This window comes from Tachypleus tridentatus, chromosome 4, assembly GCF_004210375.1.
Source record: "Tachypleus tridentatus isolate NWPU-2018 chromosome 4, ASM421037v1, whole genome shotgun sequence".
Lineage (NCBI taxonomy): Eukaryota > Metazoa > Arthropoda > Merostomata > Xiphosura > Limulidae > Tachypleus > Tachypleus tridentatus.
The window spans coordinates 12,586,732-12,606,588 of record NC_134828.1 but is presented as its reverse complement, the minus strand read 5'-3'; the positions used below and the strand labels follow the sequence as shown (position 1 = coordinate 12,606,588).

Below are 19,857 nucleotides of genomic sequence, written 5' to 3'. Positions count from 1 at the left end.
TTTCTTAAATTTATGATACTTTAATTTTATAAGCGGCATAGTGACAGGTCTGTGGACAAACACCCCTAGAAACTACGTTTTGATAACCGTAATGGATAGAACACATAACTCATTGTATATCTTTGTGCCTAATACCAACTATCACCATCTTAATGTTATCTCTTATACTCTTTCTGAGCCAACCTGGTTTTTACTTCCAGCTAGTTATCCGTTTGTTTCTATGAGAAATATGTTCACCTTGAATATTTAAAAATTTATCTTTAACACTTTAAAACAAAATGTTTTCACTGTATATAATTGATTACGGTATTAAATGCTTGTATTTTTCTGCTTTCAAACTTACGTCTCCATCGAGTTATTGGTTATATTGTTCCGCCATCTGTTGGCATTTATGTCGTTATACAGAACTAAAGTTTTGTAACAGCCATTGTAAAAACGAATTATTCTTAAAATAACTAAATATAAATTTAAGTTGAGGATAATACTTTTTTCTTCTCAGTACTGTGACTTTTTTATGTGTTGTTAATTGTGTGTATTTCACAAAATGCATGTTTATGTTTAGATAAACTTATTACAGAATTGCGCGACGCATTGTTGTTATGTTACCTCTATATTTGTATATGTAACTAAGAAATTCCCGTAGGAACTTACTCGATATAAATATAAAACTGATTTAACGCTAGGTCGATGCACATAGTTTAGAATAAGGGCTATTTTTTAAAGACTCCACACATGTTATTCCATTACAAATCATCTTTATGTTGTTTTTATACTACGCTTAGACATTTACAAATAAAACTTCACCAGAAAATGTGAGTAAATACAGGGTAGCCCGTAAGTCACTACCCATCCATATATCTTATGTATCCAGTGTATCTGTGTACTGTCCCTCATTCTCGCTGCATAATATTATGCGACGCCATGTTCTGTGAGACATTTTCCTCAACATAGAAGGGGTTATTGTTCCAAATGCTGCGGTAACAGCTGCCTTCAACTCATCATTAGTATTACTGAATATAATATAATAACATATGGATAGTTAGGGACTTACGGGCCACCCTGTATTTTGAGTCTTTGTTCTGATTTTAATACGTGTTTTTTATTACTAATCGAGAACCTTCTTAACTTTAACTTTTCCCAAGTTACTGTTTCTTTTATTTGCTTTACTAACAGAAACAAAAAGGTAAATTATTCATTTGTTAGCGGTTGTTTGTTTTCTTCACTAATAACAGAAGATTTTGGAAACACCCTTCCTTCATTACTTGTGTGTTTTATTTATCACCGCCAGGAGATGCTGATAAAATTCCTCCTTCGTCTTTGTGGAAAGTTCCTAAAGCGCCATCTGAACAAAAAGGTACTGTTTGTTTGTTTGTTTTGAATTTCGCACAAAGCTACTCGAGGGCTATCTGTGCTAGCCGTCCCTAATTTAGCAGTGTAAGACTAGAGGGAAGACAGCTAGTCATCACCACCCACCGCCAACTCTTGGGCTACTCTTTTACCAACGAATAGTGAGATTGACCGTCACAATATAACGTCCCCACGGCTGAAAAGGCGAGCTGAAAGGGGGTTCAGTGCCCGCAATTAGCACAGTGGTAATATCCCACGATATAACTGTGCGCTTAGACACTAAACAAACACAGACAATTAGTTTGATTGATACGAAGTTTCGTCACACCAAACATGCTCGCCAAGTGACACACAGTCTTGGACCAGTATATATGTAAAAACGGCTGGTATGGGTTGAGAAATTTTTTTATGTAGTCTTGGGTAATAGCTAAATAATATGTGGGTGACGCACAGTCTGATTGTAGCTGGATGATATGTGAGTGACACACAGTCAGATCAGAGCTGGATGATATGTGAGTGACACACAGTTAGATCAGAGCTGCATGACATATGGATTGCCCACAGTGGTTGAATCAGTAGTTTAAATGCATCTTAAGCTAACACTTATGGAAATAATATAATCAAAAACAAAATGTCAAAGTGAAAGAAACTGGTGACAAGTTGTATATTGTTTAGGTAAGTATGTTGTTAATATTCGTTATAGAGCGTAATCTCACAATTTTTATAAAATTAATTACCATACTTCCACCAGTGAACAAACCTGTTATGACGTTTCTTTTTGTTGATCAATTAATAAACCAATAGATATACTGAGGTTTTTGTTTCTTTCAACCAACAATACTAAATATAAATTATAGAAAACACTACTGAGGTTTTTGTTTCTTTTAACCAACAATACTAAATATAAATTATAGAAAACACTACTGAGGTTTTTGTTTCTTTCAATCAACAATACTAAATATAAATTATAGAAAACACTACTGAGGTTTTTGTTTCTTTCAATCAACAATACTAAATATAAATTATAGAAAACACTACTGAAGTTTTTGTTTCTTTCAATCAACAATACTAAATATAAATTATAGAAAACACTGCTGAGGTTTTTGTTTCTTTCAGCCAACAATACTAAATATAAATTATAGAAAACACTACTGAGGTTTTTGTTTCTTTCAATCAACAATACTAAATATAAATTATAGAAAACACTACTGAAGTTTTTGTTTCTTTCAATCAACAATACTAAATATAAATTATAGAAAACACTGCTGAGGTTTTTGTTTCTTTCAACCAACAATACTAAATGTAAATTATAGAAAACACGACTAAAGTTTTTGTTTTTTTCAACCAACAATACTAAATATAAATTATAGAAAACACGACTAAAGTTTTTTTTTTTCAACCAACAATACTAAATGTAAATTATAGAAAACACGACTAAAGTTTTTGTTTCTTTCAACCAACAATACTAAATGTAAATTATAGAAAACACGACTAAAGTTTTTGTTTCTTTCAACCAACAATACTAAATGTAAATTATAGAAAACACGACTAAAGTTTTTGTTTCTTTCAACCAACAATACTAAATGTAAATTATAGAAAACACGACTAAAGTTTTTGTTTTTTTCAACCAACAATACTAAATGTAAATTATAGAAAACACGACTAAAGTTTTTGTTTCTTTCAACCAACAATACTAAATGTAAATTATAGAAAACACGACTAAAGTTTTTGTTTTTTTCAACCAACAATACTAAATGTAAATTATAGAAAACACGACTAAAGTTTTTGTTTCTTTCAACCAACAATACTAAATGTAAATTATAGAAAACACGACTAAAGTTTTTGTTTCTTTCAACCAACAATACTAAATGTAAATTATAGAAAACACGACTAAAGTTTTGTTTTTTTCAACCAACAATACTAAATGTAAATTATAGAAAACACGACTAAAGTTTTGTTTCTTTCAACCAACAATACTAAATGTAAATTATAGAAAACACGACTAAAGTTTTGTTTCTTTCAACCAACAATACTAAATGTAAATTATAGAAAACACGACTAAAGTTTTTGTTTCTTTCAACCAACAATACTAAATGTAAATTATAGAAAACACGACTAAAGTTTTGTTTCTTTCAACCAACAATACTAAATGTAAATTATAGAAAACACGACTAAAGTTTTGTTTCTTTCAACCAACAATACTAAATGTAAATTATAGAAAACACGACTAAAGTTTTTGTTTCTTTCAACCAACAATACTAAATGTAAATTATAGAAAACACGACTAAAGTTTTTGTTTCTTTCAACCAACAATACTAAATGTAAATTATAGAAAACACGACTAAAGTTTTTGTTTCTTTCAACCAACAATACTAAATGTAAATTATAGAAAACACGACTAAAGTTTTTGTTTTTTTCAACCAACAATACTAAATGTAAATTATAGAAAACACTACTGATGTTTTTGTTTCTTTCAGCCAACAATACTAAATGTAAATTATAGAAAACACAACTGAGGTTTTTGTTTCTTTCAATGAAGAATACTAAATATAAATTATAGAAAACACTACTGAGGTTTTTGTTTCTTTCAGCCAACAATACTAAATGTAAATTATAGAAAACACTACTGATGTTTTTGTTTCTTTCAGCCAACAATACTAAATGTAAATTATAGAAAACACTACTGATGTTTTTGTTTCTTTCAGCCAACAATACTAAATGTAAATTATAGAAAACACTACTGATGTTTTTGTTTCTTTCAGCCAACAATACTAAATATAAATTATAGAAAACACGACTAAAGTTTTTGTTTTTTTCAACCAATAATACTAAATATAATGAATGATATAATGAGCTGCTGAGGTTTTTGTTTCTTTCAGCCAACAATACTAAATGTAAATTATAGAAAACACGACTAAAGTTTTTGTTATTTCAACCAATAATACTAAATATAATGAATGATATAATGAGCTGCTGAGGTTTTTGTTTCTTTCAGCCAACAATACTAAATGTAAATTATAGAAAACACGACTAAAGTTTTTGGTTTTTTCAACCAATAATACTAAATATAATGAATGATATAATGAGCTGCTGAGGTTTTTGTTTCTTTCAGCCAATAATACTAAATGTAAATTATAGAAAACACGACTAAAGTTTTTGTTATTTCAACCAATAATACTAAATATAATGAATGATATAATGAGCTGCTGAGGTTTTTGTTTCTTTCAGCCAACAATACTAAATGTAAATTATAGAAAACACGACTAAAGTTTTTGTTATTTCAACCAATAATACTAAATATAATGAATGATATAATGAGCTGCTGAGGTTTTTGTTTCTTTCAGCCAACAATACTAAATGTAAATTATAGAAAACACGACTAAACTTTTTGTTTTTTTCAACCAAGAATACTAAATATAATGAATGATATAATGAGCTGCTAAGGTTTTTGTTTCTTTTCGCTATGAATTACACCTTCTAATGTTTGTTTTTAACCCTTTTCAAAGACATAAGCAATAAATTTCCTCTTCCATTACCAAAAAGAGAAAAACAAACTTCGAGGTAAGATATATTTTTCACATTAACTGTGGTAATACAAGAAGTATGTGCAATTGTGAAGTGAACATTATTGGTTATGGAAGAACCTGTGCAAGACTAGTTTAAGCTAGGAAATATTTTGATAAATTAGACTTCCTTCTGTGGATATTAAATGTTTCTTGATTAAGTTAATCTAAGAAGGTCCAGTATATTACATATTGTCTCCACATCTTTCTTGTTGTAAAAAATATGAAACCTGAAATACCAGTCATGTTGTTTGTTCTGTTCGTACCTTATCTTCACAATACGTTCAGCTGTGTGTTCTTTATCTTGATGAGACATTCAGCTATGTATCTCTTATCTTGACAACACATTCAGCTATGTGTCCCTTATCCTAATATTCCTTTAACATATACTAATAACTTTATCAATGCCTTTTGTTCACGAGTTTGTAAATGCCTTGATGCAAGTGAGTTATTCTTATTTTGTAGGAAAACAGGATTCACCAACGATGGGTTCTTCTGAACCTAAAATCTGTAAGTGCTAGTTTTAATAATTTGGTATAAAAGTAGTCGCATATAGTTATCAAATACCTCTGTTTTTCAACTAATTACTTACTGGCTGTTTAATTTTAACTTCTTTTTTTTTAGGATCTATAAATAAATTGCTGTTACCAACTAAAATATTAATATCTGGTCATTCTTTCTTGTTACCATATAAAACATAAGTACTAACCATTCTTCTTTGTTACTAGATAATAGCAACATGGTACCTGGTGCTTTGAATCCATCTAAGAAACAGTCAAGTGAGCCATTGAATTAATTTTTCAAACTTTGGTGTGATGATAGATTTGTATTACACCTAAAATTATTCTAATAAATAAAATGTTGCTAAACCTTAAAAAAGACTGTTTTATTGAATCTCAGATTTATTCTTTATCACACAATATGTTGCTAAACCTAAAAGAGACTGTCTTATAGGATCTCAGATTTATTCTTTATCACACAATATGTTGCTAAACCTTAAAAAAGACTGTTTTATTGAATCTCAGATTTATTCTTTATCACACAATATGTTGATAAACCTAAAAGAGACTGTCTTATAGGATCTCAGATTTATTCTTTATCACACAATATGTTGCTAAACCTAAAAGAGACTGTCTTATAGGATCTCTCATTTATTTTTCATCACACAATATGTTACTAAACCTAAAAAAGACTGTTTTATAGGATCTCAGAATTATTCTTTATCACAGAAAACATTTATAAACATTAAAGAAGGCTGTTTTACTGGTTGTATTTGTTAGTATATTGTTATGGTATATATAAAACACGCATTGAAGCTGGAAAAAACATTTAATGAATTTTTGGCCTAAATACTTTAAATTACGATAAAATGGAATTATATATATATATATACATACGTGTTACATTTGTACATTTGTCATTAAACATTTAAATATGTCATGTTTTAAAATATTTAAAATGATTCAGTAATATCATATATTTACTATTCTTTTGCTTAGATAACATGAAAATCCATAAAAAGAAAGCAAAGTCTCCAACACCTCTACATCAGAACAACAAAGTTCAACCACCCACACCCCCGCCTCTACCACCTACACCTCTCACACAACCATGGAAACGTAAGTGTAAAGTCTTATCCTCGAACTAATTCCACTTCTAGTTCATAGGTTGCCGAAATGTAAATAGCGAGAAAAACAGATTGTGAGTGTTAGAGCTAAGCCTTGTTTATGGTAATTATTAATTCTTATGCAACTACAATGGAAATGGAAAGGAAAAGATATTATGTATTTTTAGAGCTAAGCCTTTTATTTTTAATGATAATTATAATTTATCCCCTGATGTAGCCCTCATTGTGAAGAAGAGAAATGCCTCAGTGCCCAAAGATGCCCATGGCAGACTGAAGAAAGAAGTTACAGACCAGATGACCCTGGGTCATAGTGCCCACAGAAAGTGGGGGAAAGTAAATTTAGGTCACCGGGATGGGTTAAACATAACAGCTAAATCCAGTCCAGCTGAAGTCCAGGAATGGTTGAAATCCAAGGACTTCAGTCCATCGTATGTTTGTTTTAGACACGTCATTTTAGATTTTCAGTAAATGTACATTATTACTGTACATAACATTATTATGTTGACCTACTGAAATGAAATTATGTGTTGTTGGTTAACGAACATTTCGTCTTTCTGATTGACGTTTAGCTGTGGTTTAGGCTCATTTGTTACAAGTATTCTAACACAAGTCTTCATGCTGACAATACATAATGAGTGACTATACTGTTTAGAATAACAAGTATTCTCACACAAGTCTTCATGCTGACAATACATAATGAGTGACTATACTGTTTAGAATAACAAGTATTCTCACACAAATCTTCATGCTGACAATACATAATGAGTGACTATACTGTTTAGAATAACAAGTATTCTCACACAAATCTTCATGCTGACAATACATAATGAGTGACTATACTGTTTAGAATAACAAGTATTCTCATGCAAGTCTTCATGCTGACAATACATAATGAGTGACTATACTGTTTAGAATAACAAGTATTCTCACACAAATCTTCATGCTGACAATACATAATGAGTGATCATACTGTTTAGAATAACAAGTATTCTCACACAAATCTTCATGCTGACAATACATAATGAGTGACTATACTGTTTAGAATAACAAGTATTCTCACGCAAGTCTTCATGCTGACAATACATAATGAGTGATCATACTGTTTAGAATAACAAGTATTCTCACGCAAGTCTTCATGCTGACAATACATAATGAGTGATCATACTGTTTAGAATAACAAGTATTCTCACACAAATCTTCATGCTGACAATACATAACGAGTGACTATACTGTTTAGAATAACAAGTATTCTCACACAAGTCTTCATGCTGACAATACGTAACGAGTGACTATACTGTTTAGAATAACAAGTATTCTCACACAAGTCTTCATGCTGACAATACATAATGAGTGATCATACTGTTTAGAATAACAAGTATTCTCACACAAGTCTTCATGCTGACAATACATAATGAGTGACTATACTGTTTAGAATAACAAGTATTCTCACACAAGTCTTCATGCTGACAATACATAATGAGTGACTATACTGTTTAGAATAACAAGTATTCTCACACAAGTCTTCATGCTGACAATACATAATGAGTGACTATACTGTTTAGAATAACAAGTATTCTCACACAAATCTTCATGCTGACAATACATAATGAGTGATCATACTGTTTAGAATAACAAGTATTCTCACACAAGTCTTCATGCTGACAATACATAATGAGTGACTATACTGTTTAGAATAACAAGTATTCTCACACAAATCTTCATGCTGACAATACATAATGAGTGATCATACTGTTTAGAATAACAAGTATTCTCACACAAGTCTTCATGCTGACAATACATAATGAGTGATCATACTGTTTAGAATAACAAGTATTCTCACACAAGTCTTCATGCTGACAATACATAATGAGTGATCATACTGTTTAGAATAACAAGTATTCTCACACAAGTCTTCATGCTGACAATACATAATGAGTGACTATACTGTTTAGAATAACAAGTATTCTCCATGCAAGTCTTCATGCTGACAATACATAACGAGTGATCATACTGTTTAGAATAACAAGTATTCTCACGCAAGTCTTCATGCTGACAATACATAATGAGTGACTATACTGTTTAGAATAACAAGTATTCTCACACAAGTCTTCATGCTGACAATACATAATGAGTGACTATACTGTTTAGAATAACAAGTAGTCTCACACAAATCTTCATGCTGACAATACATAATGAGTGACTATACTGTTTAGAATAACAAGTATTCTCACACAAATCTTCATGCTGACAATACATAATGAGTGACTATACTGTTTAGAATAACAAGTATTCTCACACAAGTCTTCATGCTGACAATACGTAATGAGTGACTATACTGTTTAGAATAACAAGTATTCTCACACAAGTCTTCATGCTGACAATACATAATGAGTGACTATACTGTTTAGAATAAGAAGTATTCTCACACAAGTCTTCATGTTGACAATACATAATGAGTGATCATACTGTTTAGAATAACAAGTATTCTCACACAAGTCTTCATGCTGACAATACATAATGAGTGACTATACTGTTTAGAATAACAAGTATTCTCACACAAATCTTCATGCTGACAATACATAATGAGTGATCATACTGTTTAGAATAACAAGTATTCTCACACAAGTCTTCATGTTGACAATACATAATGAGTGACTATACTGTTTAGAATAACAAGTATTCTCACACAAGTCTTCATGCTGACAATACATAACGAGTGATCATACTGTTTAGAATAACAAGTATTCTCACACAAATCTTCATGCTGACAATACATAATGAGTGACTACACTGTTTAGAATAACAAGTATTCTCACACAAGTCTTCATGCTGACAATACATAATGAGTGACTATACTGTTTAGAATAACAAGTATTCTCACACAAATCTTCATGCTGACAATACATAATGAGTGATCATACTGTTTAGAATAACAAGTATTCTCACACAAGTCTTCATGCTGACAATACATAACGAGTGATCATACTGTTTAGAATAACAAGTATTCTCACACAAGTCTTCATGCTGACAATACATAATGAGTGATCATACTGTTTAGAATAACAAGTATTCTCACACAAGTCTTCATGCTGACAATACATAATGAGTGACTATACTGTTTAGAATAACAAGTATTCTCACGCAAGTCTTCATGCTGACAATACATAATGAGTGATCATACTGTTTAGAATAACAAGTATTCTCACGCAAGTCTTCATGCTGACAATACATAATGGTGACTATACTGTTTAGAATAACAAGTATTCTCACACAAGTCTTCATGCTGACAATACATAATGAGTGACTATACTGTTTAGAATAACAAGTAGTCTCACACAAATCTTCATGCTGACAATACATAATGAGTGACTATACTGTTTAGAATAACAAGTATTCTCACACAAATCTTCATGCTGACAATACATAATGAGTGACTATACTGTTTAGAATAACAAGTATTCTCACACAAGTCTTCATGCTGACAATACGTAATGAGTGACTATACTGTTTAGAATAACAAGTATTCTCACACAAGTCTTCATGCTGACAATACATAATGAGTGACTATACTGTTTAGAATAACAAGTATTCTCACACAAGTCTTCATGCTGACAATACATAATTAGTGACTATACTGTTTAGAATAACAAGTATTCTCACACAAATCTTCATGCTGACAATACATAATGAGTGATCATACTGTTTAGAATAACAAGTATTCTCACACAAGTCTTCATGGTGACAATACATAACGAGTGATCATACTGTTTAGAATAACAAGTATTCTCACACAAGTCTTCATGCTGACAATACATAATGAGTGACTATACTGTTTAGAATAACAAGTATTCTCACACAAATCTTCATGCTGACAATACATAATGAGTGATCATACTGTTTAGAATAACAAGTATTCTCACACAAGTCTTCATGCTGACAATACATAACAGAGTGATCATACTGTTTAGAATAACAAGTATTCTCACACAAGTCTTCATGCTGACAATACATAACGAGTGATCATACTGTTTAGAATAACAAGTATTCTCACGCAAGTCTTCATGCTGACAATACATAATGAGTGACTATACTGTTTAGAATAACAAGTAGTCTCACACAAATCTTCATGCTGACAATACATAATGAGTGACTATACTGTTTAGAATAACAAGTATTCTCACACAAATCTTCATGCTGACAATACATAATGAGTGACTATACTGTTTAGAATAACAAGTATTCTCACACAAGTCTTCATGCTGACAATACATAATGAGTGATCATACTGTTTAGAATAACAAGTATTCTCACACAAGTCTTCATGCTGACAATACATAATGAGTGACTATACTGTTTAGAATAACAAGTATTCTCACACAAGTCTTCATGTTGACAATACATAATGAGTGACTATACTGTTTAGAATAACAAGTATTCTCACGCAAGTCTTCATGCTGACAATACATAATGAGTGATCATACTGTTTAGAATAACAAGTATTCTCACGCAAGTCTTCATGCTGACAATACATAATGAGTGACTATACTGTTTAGAATAACAAGTATTCTCACACAAGTCTTCATGCTGACAATACATAATGAGTGACTATACTGTTTAGAATAACAAGTATTCTCACGCAAGTCTTCATGCTGACAATACATAAAGAGTGATCATACTGTTTAGAATAACAAGTATTCTCACACAAGTCTTCATGCTGACAATACATAATGAGTAACTATACTGTTTAGAATAACAAGTATTCTCACACAAGTCTTCATGCTGACAATACATAATGAGTGACTATACTGTTTAGAATAACAAGTATTCTCACACAAATCTTCATGCTGACAATACATAATGAGTGATCATACTGTTTAGAATAACAAGTATTCTCACACAAGTCTTCATGCTGACAATACATAACGAGTGATCATACTGTTTAGAATAACAAGTATTCTCACACAAATCTTCATGCTGACAATACATAATGAGTGACTACACTGTTTAGAATAACAAGTATTCTCACACAAGTCTTCATGCTGACAATACATAATGAGTGACTATACTGTTTAGAATAACAAGTATTCTCACACAAATCTTCATGCTGACAATACATAATGAGTGATCATACTGTTTAGAATAACAAGTATTCTCACACAAGTCTTCATGCTGACAATACATAACGAGTGATCATACTGTTTAGAATAACAAGTATTCTCACACAAGTCTTCATGCTGACAATACATAATGAGTGATCATACTGTTTAGAATAACAAGTATTCTCACACAAGTCTTCATGCTGACAATACATAATGAGTGACTATACTGTTTAGAATAACAAGTATTCTCACGCAAGTCTTCATGCTGACAATACATAATGAGTGATCATACTGTTTAGAATAACAAGTATTCTCACGCAAGTCTTCATGCTGACAATACATAATGAGTGACTATACTGTTTAGAATAACAAGTATTCTCACACAAGTCTTCATGCTGACAATACATAATGAGTGACTATACTGTTTAGAATAACAAGTAGTCTCACACAAATCTTCATGCTGACAATACATAATGAGTGACTATACTGTTTAGAATAACAAGTATTCTCACACAAATCTTCATGCTGACAATACATAATGAGTGACTATACTGTTTAGAATAACAAGTATTCTCACACAAGTCTTCATGGTGACAATACGTAATGAGTGACTATACTGTTTAGAATAACAAGTATTCTCACACAAGTCTTCATGCTGACAATACATAATGAGTGACTATACTGTTTAGAATAACAAGTATTCTCACACAAGTCTTCATGCTGACAATACATAATGAGTGACTATACTGTTTAGAATAACAAGTATTCTCACACAAATCTTCATGCTGACAATACATAATGAGTGATCATACTGTTTAGAATAACAAGTATTCTCACACAAGTCTTCATGCTGACAATACATAACGAGTGATCATACTGTTTAGAATAACAAGTATTCTCACACAAGTCTTCATGCTGACAATACATAACGAGTGATCATACTGTTTAGAATAACAAGTATTCTCACACAAGTCTTCATGCTGACAATACATAATGAGTGACTATACTGTTTAGAATAACAAGTATTCTCACACAAGTCTTCATGCTGACAATACATAATGAGTGACTATACTGTTTAGAATAACAAGTATTCTCACACAAATCTTCATGCTGACAATACATAATGAGTGATCATACTGTTTAGAATAACAAGTATTCTCACACAAGTCTTCATGCTGACAATACATAATGAGTGATCATACTGTTTAGAATAACAAGTATTCTCACACAAGTCTTCATGCTGACAATACATAATGAGTGACTATACTGTTTAGAATAACATGTAACAAACAACCTTACTCCTTACACCAATAAATAATGTTATTGTTTACATGAAAAAAGTAATTGTAATTGTTTAGAGTAATAAGGAACCTTGGTATTTAAAATAAAAAAAAACAATATTTCTGTTTACACTAATAGATTAAGTGTAATCGTAATACATGAACGAATCTACTAACTTACTGTTTGTCTCAATAGAATCAGGAACTTGTTTGATGGCATGACAGGAAAGATGATGTTTAAATTTACACGTTCTCGGCTGGAAGACGTTCTTGGGAATGAAGAAGGAAGTCGACTTCATAGTCACTTGACAGTCCAGAAGAATATCAGTGGGGTTAGTAGCTGTGTATCTTAACAGTGGATAATAGATGTGTATCTTATCAGTGGGGTTAGTAGCTGTGTATCTTAACAGTGGTTAGTAGCTGTGTATCTTAACAGTGGGGTTAGTAGCTGTGTATCTTAACAGTGGTTAGTAGATGTGTATATTAACAGTGGTTAGTAGCTGTGTATCTTAACAGTGGTTAGTAGCTGTGTATCTTAACAGTGGTTAGTAGATGTGTATATTAACAGTGGGGTTAGTAGCTGTGTATCTTAACAGTGGGGTTAGTAGCTGTGTATCTTAACAGTGGGGTTAGTAGCTGTGTATCTTAACAGTGGGGTTAGTAGCTGTGTATCTAAACAGTGGTTAGTAGAAGTGCATCTTAACAGTGGTTAGTAGATGTGTATATTAACAGTGGTTAGTAGCTGTGTATCTTAACAGTGGTTAGTAGCTGTGTATCTTAACAGTGGGGTTAGTAGCTGTGTATCTTAACAGTGGTTAGTAGCTGCGTATCTTAACAGTGGTTAGTAGCTGCGTATCTTAACAGTGGTTAGTAGCTGTGTATCTTAACAGTAGGGTTAGTAGCTGTGTATCTTAACAGTGGGGTTAGTAGCTGTGTATCTTAACAGTGGGGTTAGTAGCTGTGTATCTTAACAGTAGGGTTAGTAGCTGTGTATCTTAACAGTGGGGCTAGTAGCTGTGCATCTTAACAGTGGTTAGTAGATGTGTATATTAACAGTGGTTAGTAGCTGTGTATCTTAACAGTGGTTAGTAGCTGTGTATCGTAACAGTGGGGTTAGTAGCTGTGTATCTTAACAGTGGGGTTAGTAGCGGTGTATCTTAACAGTGGTTAGTAGCTGTGTATCTTAACAGTGGTTAGTAGCTGTGTATCTTAACAGTAGGGTTAGTAGATGTGTATCTTAACAGGAGTTTGTAGCTTTGCAATTTAAAGGAGGTTTTTTTATCTGTGTATTTTAATAGTGGTTTGTATGTGAATATATTTAAGATGGATTTGTACCTGTATATCTTACAGTGTATATTTTAAAGCTTGTATTTTTTTCAGTTCAAAACCTATAGTACCAGAGAACTTCAGACCATATTAGCTGAAAGACGACGAAAAATTGAAAATAGTGCAGATAGTAGAGACACCATAAATAAAAACATGATAAGTTTATTTAATGAACATGGTCACAATTCTGACTCCGGTGTTTCTAGTAACGGTTCTGATTCCGACCTTTCGAATACAGGCTTTGATCCTGAAGGTACTGAGAATTTAATCATTTGTATTTTTTCTTATATCTAATATCAAAAGTGAAGTAAAATTCTGATCATGAAGATACTTTATTTGTTCTTACATCTGGCAGATATGATATCAGAAGGGAAGTAAACCTCTGATGTTTTTATTTATTACTCGAAATATTTCATTTGATTTATTGTTAGTAATAATAAATTTATGGTAATGAATAAATTAGGTAAACGTAATGTAAAAATATTCCCATACTTTTGAAGGCAGCACTGATAACTGAAGTTCAGAACAGAATATTTACTTGGTAAAATACTAATTTGTAGGTAGATAGTGTGTTTTATAACAATAGAAATGAGAGGTCAGTTCCTGTCACAAAGATGATCCGTAGGGTAACTTAGCTTAATGTATCCAGAATATAGTGTTTTAAAGGTATTTTCCTAAAATAAAAGTGCAAACTTCCAATGACTGTAGTAAATGTTCATCATTTTACTATCTTGTCCGAGCAAGAGAACGAATTAATATTTTTATATATTACTAATTTAGTTAAAACAGAAGTGCTATATAAGTCTCATTTTAGTACTTTTTCGTGTATTACAAAAATATGTTTATTATATAAGCACACGTACAACACATTTGAATAATGTTTTTCCAGAACTGTCTGTAGCTTTTAACATTTATATGTTACAAATGTTTAGTTACTGTTGAGTTTATAACTATGTTCTGTAATTATTACCAATGTAAATCATAATTATGTCATTACGTAAAGTACCTTCTCTTATAAACACTCAATATGCGTATTTATAAATAGTAAGTAGTTTAGGTTAATGTCTCACTTTGTTTCTATTGCTGTTAAAACTCACCTGTTGAATTTTGATTGTTCACCTTTTAGCCAAGATCGCAGCACCATCTAGGGGGTACAAACAGAAACAAAAGGCAACGACGACAGCTGCTTGCACAAGCTAAGAGTAACTAAAATGGCTCCTGACTGTCACGTGATGAAAGTGTGAATGAATTAGGCCCTGGAAAATTAATTTACCTTGATTACGTGACTTGTGATTTATTACGTATCGATTAATCTGCGAAATATCCCCTAACACGATCAGACAGAACATAAGGAATTATTTATTACGGGATGAATGAAGAAATGATTTTCGAATCTTTTTATACGAAATAATTTATTGGACAAGGCACTAGAAGAACAAAGAATTTGCCCAATAACTATTAATGTTGATATATACATTCAAGTTCAACATAAATGTTGGTTCATTCTGATAGAATAATCGTGTTAATAAAGATTTTTGTAAAATGTTAAATTGGTGAAATATAAGTTGAATAATGTCAGAGATAATCTTCTAACCTTAATCAATTAATATGAACGTCAGTAAGGCCTATGGTAATAAATTATAGACATATCGCTGTTTGAAAAATGTCAGAGTTGAAACTTGTATATTACTCATGGGAATGTCTAACATTGAATGTGAAAAGTAACGAGAGAGAGATTTATAATGTTATCACGCGCCACTGACGTCACCACTGATAGCACGTGAATTGCCATTCAAAGTAATTAAGACGAGGTTTTGTCTATCTTTTGATGTTGTAGACATTTAGAAAAGAAAAAAAAAGTTAATAATACCAGCAATTTTAAGATTAATTTTACCTGTATTTTATCACAAGTTGTATTGAAGTCAAAGTGAATTTATTTATTTTTATATTTTTCAAGTGTAAATTATTTCTTATCAATAGTGATTTAACTTTAGCTGGTTGTTGGTAGCAGTGACGTATCTAATAGGTATTCATCAGAGCACCTAACGTGATCTGTTGGTTAGCATCCCAAACCGAGAGAATAAAACTAATAATTACATGTTCTAAGGCATTATTGTCTTCGTACTGCTGTAGCCACCAGGTTTATAAAACGTAAAAATATCTTAGAGCATACCGTTTTAATGAAGAACATCTAACACGTATCTAATCAGTGTAGTCAGTAATTGTATTTTATTTCATTATTTTCATTTCCCAGTGATGTACATGTTTATACTTGATTTAATATGCCTTTATTAATGTGATTTTTATTTCTCATAAGCAACCTTGAAATTATGCTTGAGTGTTCAACCTTGAAATCAGAAGTTGTAATTTTCACAAAACATTAAAAACTTGAAACCTTACTGACGTTTCCACACGTTCACATGAACATAGGGTTCCCCGTTTACATTGTGATATTCTGTCTTCGTTGGTTGGCTTGTAACATTTGTGTTGTTTTCTCACTCGTGCGATTGGTCCACGAAATGAAAAAAAAAACAACAACATCTCTGTTAGGTTCTGACTCAGCTGGCCGTCTCGTCAAGAAAACATATGAGTCAGTTGGCTGATTTTGGAATAAATAATCGTATTATCTTCTTGACAACTTTCTTAAGTGTAATCATATTTGTGTTGTTTTCTTCTAGTTAATTGGTAATAAAAGTAAGTGTTTTCGTTATTTGATCAGAGAAAGCTCTCTCTGATATGACATGGTAAAAAAGTTACTTCTGTAGTTCTTCAAAGTCAGTGAGTGATATTCCAATTAGAGAACTGTAATTAGATACAGAGACTATAAGAGACTCTCTGAAGATTGTACAAGTAACATATTATTAGAGGAAGAGACTATGTTAAGATGGTACAAGAGACTATGTAAACACCATACAATAATAAGAGACAATGTGGAGATGGTACAATAGATTATGTAAATATCATACAAGAAGAGACTGTGTTAAAATGGTACAAGAGACTGTAAACATCATGCAAGAAGAAGAGACTGTGGAGATGGTACAAGAAACTATGTAAACATCATACAAGAAGGAGAGACTATGTTAATATGGTACAATAGACTATGTGGAGCTGGTACAATAGATTATATAAACATTATACAATAATAGGAGACAATGTGGAGATGGTACAAGAGACTATGTTGACATCATACAAGAAGAAGAGACTATGTTAAGATGGTATAATAGACTATGTTAACATCATACAAGAAGAAGAGACTATGTTAAGATGGTATAATAGATTATGTTAACATCATACAAGAAGAAGAGACTATGTTAAGATGGTACAATAGATTATGTAAACATTATACAAGAAGAAGAGACTATGTTAACATCATACAAGAAGAAGAGACTATGTTAAGATGGTACAAGAGACTATGTTGACATCATACAAGAAGAAGAGACTATGTTAAGATGGTACAAGAGACTATGTTAACATCATACAAGAAGAAGAGACTATGTTAAGATGGTATAATAGATTATGTTAACATTCTACAAGAAGAAGAGACTATGTTAAGATGGTACAAGAGACTATGTTAACATCATACAAGAAGAAGAGTCTATGTTAAGATGGTATAATAGACTATGTAAACATCATACAAGAAGAAGAGACTATATGGAGATGGTATAATAGACTATGTTAACATCATACAAGAAGAAGAGACTATGTTAAGATGGTATAATAGACTATGTTAACATCATACAAGAAGAAGAGACTATGTTAAGATGGTATAATAGATTATGTAAACATCATACAAGAAGAAGAGACTATGTTAAGATGGTATAATAGACTATGTTAACATCACACAAGAAGAAGAGACTATGTTAAGATGGTATAATAGACTATGTTAACATCATACAAGAAGAAGAGACTATGTTAAGATGGTACAAGAGACTATGTTAACATCACACAAGAAGAAGAGACTATGTTAAGATGGTATAATAGATTATGTAAACATCATACAAGAAGAAGATACTATGTTAAGATGGTACAAGAGACTATGTTAACATCACACAAGAAGAAGAGACTATGTTAAGATGGTATAATAGATTATGTTAACATCATACAAGAAGAAGAGACTATGTTAAGATGGTATAATAGATTATGTTAACATCATACAAGAAGAAGAGACTATGTTAAGATGGTATAATAGACTATGTTAACATCATACAAAGAAGAAGAGACTATGTTAAGATGGTATAATAGACTATGTTAACATCATACAAGAAGAAGAGACTATGTTAAGATGGTACAAGAGACTATGTTAACATCACACAAGAACAAGAGACTATGTTAAGATGGTATAATAGACTATGTTAACATCATACAAGAAGAAGAGACTATGTTAAGATGGTATAATAGACTATGTAAACATCATACAAGAAGAAGAGTCTATGTTAAGATGGTATAATAGACTATGTTAACATCATACAAGAAGAAGAGACTATGTTAAGATGGTATAATAGACTATGTTAACATCATACAAGAAGAAGAGACTATGTTAAGATGGTATAATAGACTATGTTAACATCATACAAGAAGAAGAGTCTATGTTAAGATGGTATAATAGACTATGTTAACATCATACAAGAAGAAGAGACTATGTTAAGATGGTATAATAGACTATGTTAACATCATACAAGAAGAAGAGACTATGTTAAGATGGTATAATAGACTATGTTAACATCACACAAGAAGAAGAGACAATGTTAAGATGGTACAAGAGACTATGTTAACATCACACAAGAAGAAGAGACTATGTTAAGATGGTATAATAGACTATGTTAACATCATACAAGAAGAAGAGTCTATGTTAAGATGGTATAATAGACTATGTTAACATCATACAAGAAGAAGAGACTATTGGTATAATAGACTATGTTAACATCATACAAGAAGAAGAGACTATGTTAAGATGGTACAAGAGACTATGTTAACATCATACAAGAAGAAGAGACTATTGGTATAATAGACTATGTTAACATCATACAAGAAGAAGAGACTATGTTAAGATGGTATAATAGACTATGTTAACATCATACAAGAAGAAGAGTCTATGTTAAGATGGTATAATAGACTATGTAAACATCATACAAGAAGAAGAGACTATGTTAAGATGGTATAGTAGACTATGTAAACATCATACAAGAATAAGAGACTATGTTAAGATGGTATAATAGGCTATGTAAACATTATACAAGAAGAAGAGACTATGTTAAGATGGTATAATAGACTATGTAAACATCATACAAGAAGAAGAGACTATGTTAAGATGGTATAGTAGACTATGTTAACATCATACAAGAAGATGAGACTATGTTAACATCATACAAGAAGAAGAGACTATGTTAACATCATACAAGAAGAAGAGTCTATGTTAAGATGGTATAATAGACTATGTAAACATTATACAAGAAGAAGAGACTATGTTAAGATGGTATAATAGACTATGTAAACATCATACAAGAAGAAGAGACTATGTTAAGATGGTATAGTAGACTATGTTAACATCATACAAGAAGAAGAGACTATGTTAAGATGGTATAATAGATTATGTTAACATCATACAAGAAGAAGAG

General features: G+C 31.2%; 1 pseudogene across 1 annotated transcript in view; it reads left to right on the top strand.

The window, feature by feature from the left end:
* Positions 1-15,792, top strand: part of LOC143248577 (epidermal growth factor receptor kinase substrate 8-like) — a 74,231-nt pseudogene extending 58,439 nt beyond the window's left edge. Inside the window, exons 18-25 of the transcript XR_013027051.1 lie at positions 1,289-1,354; positions 5,376-5,420; positions 5,639-5,689; positions 6,410-6,529; positions 6,755-6,965; positions 13,113-13,248; positions 14,297-14,495; positions 15,369-15,792. The product of XR_013027051.1 is annotated as an epidermal growth factor receptor kinase substrate 8-like (transcript). The remainder of the gene's footprint in view (positions 1-1,288; positions 1,355-5,375; positions 5,421-5,638; positions 5,690-6,409; positions 6,530-6,754; positions 6,966-13,112; positions 13,249-14,296; positions 14,496-15,368) is intronic.
* The last annotated feature ends 4,065 nt before the right edge of the window (positions 15,793-19,857 follow it).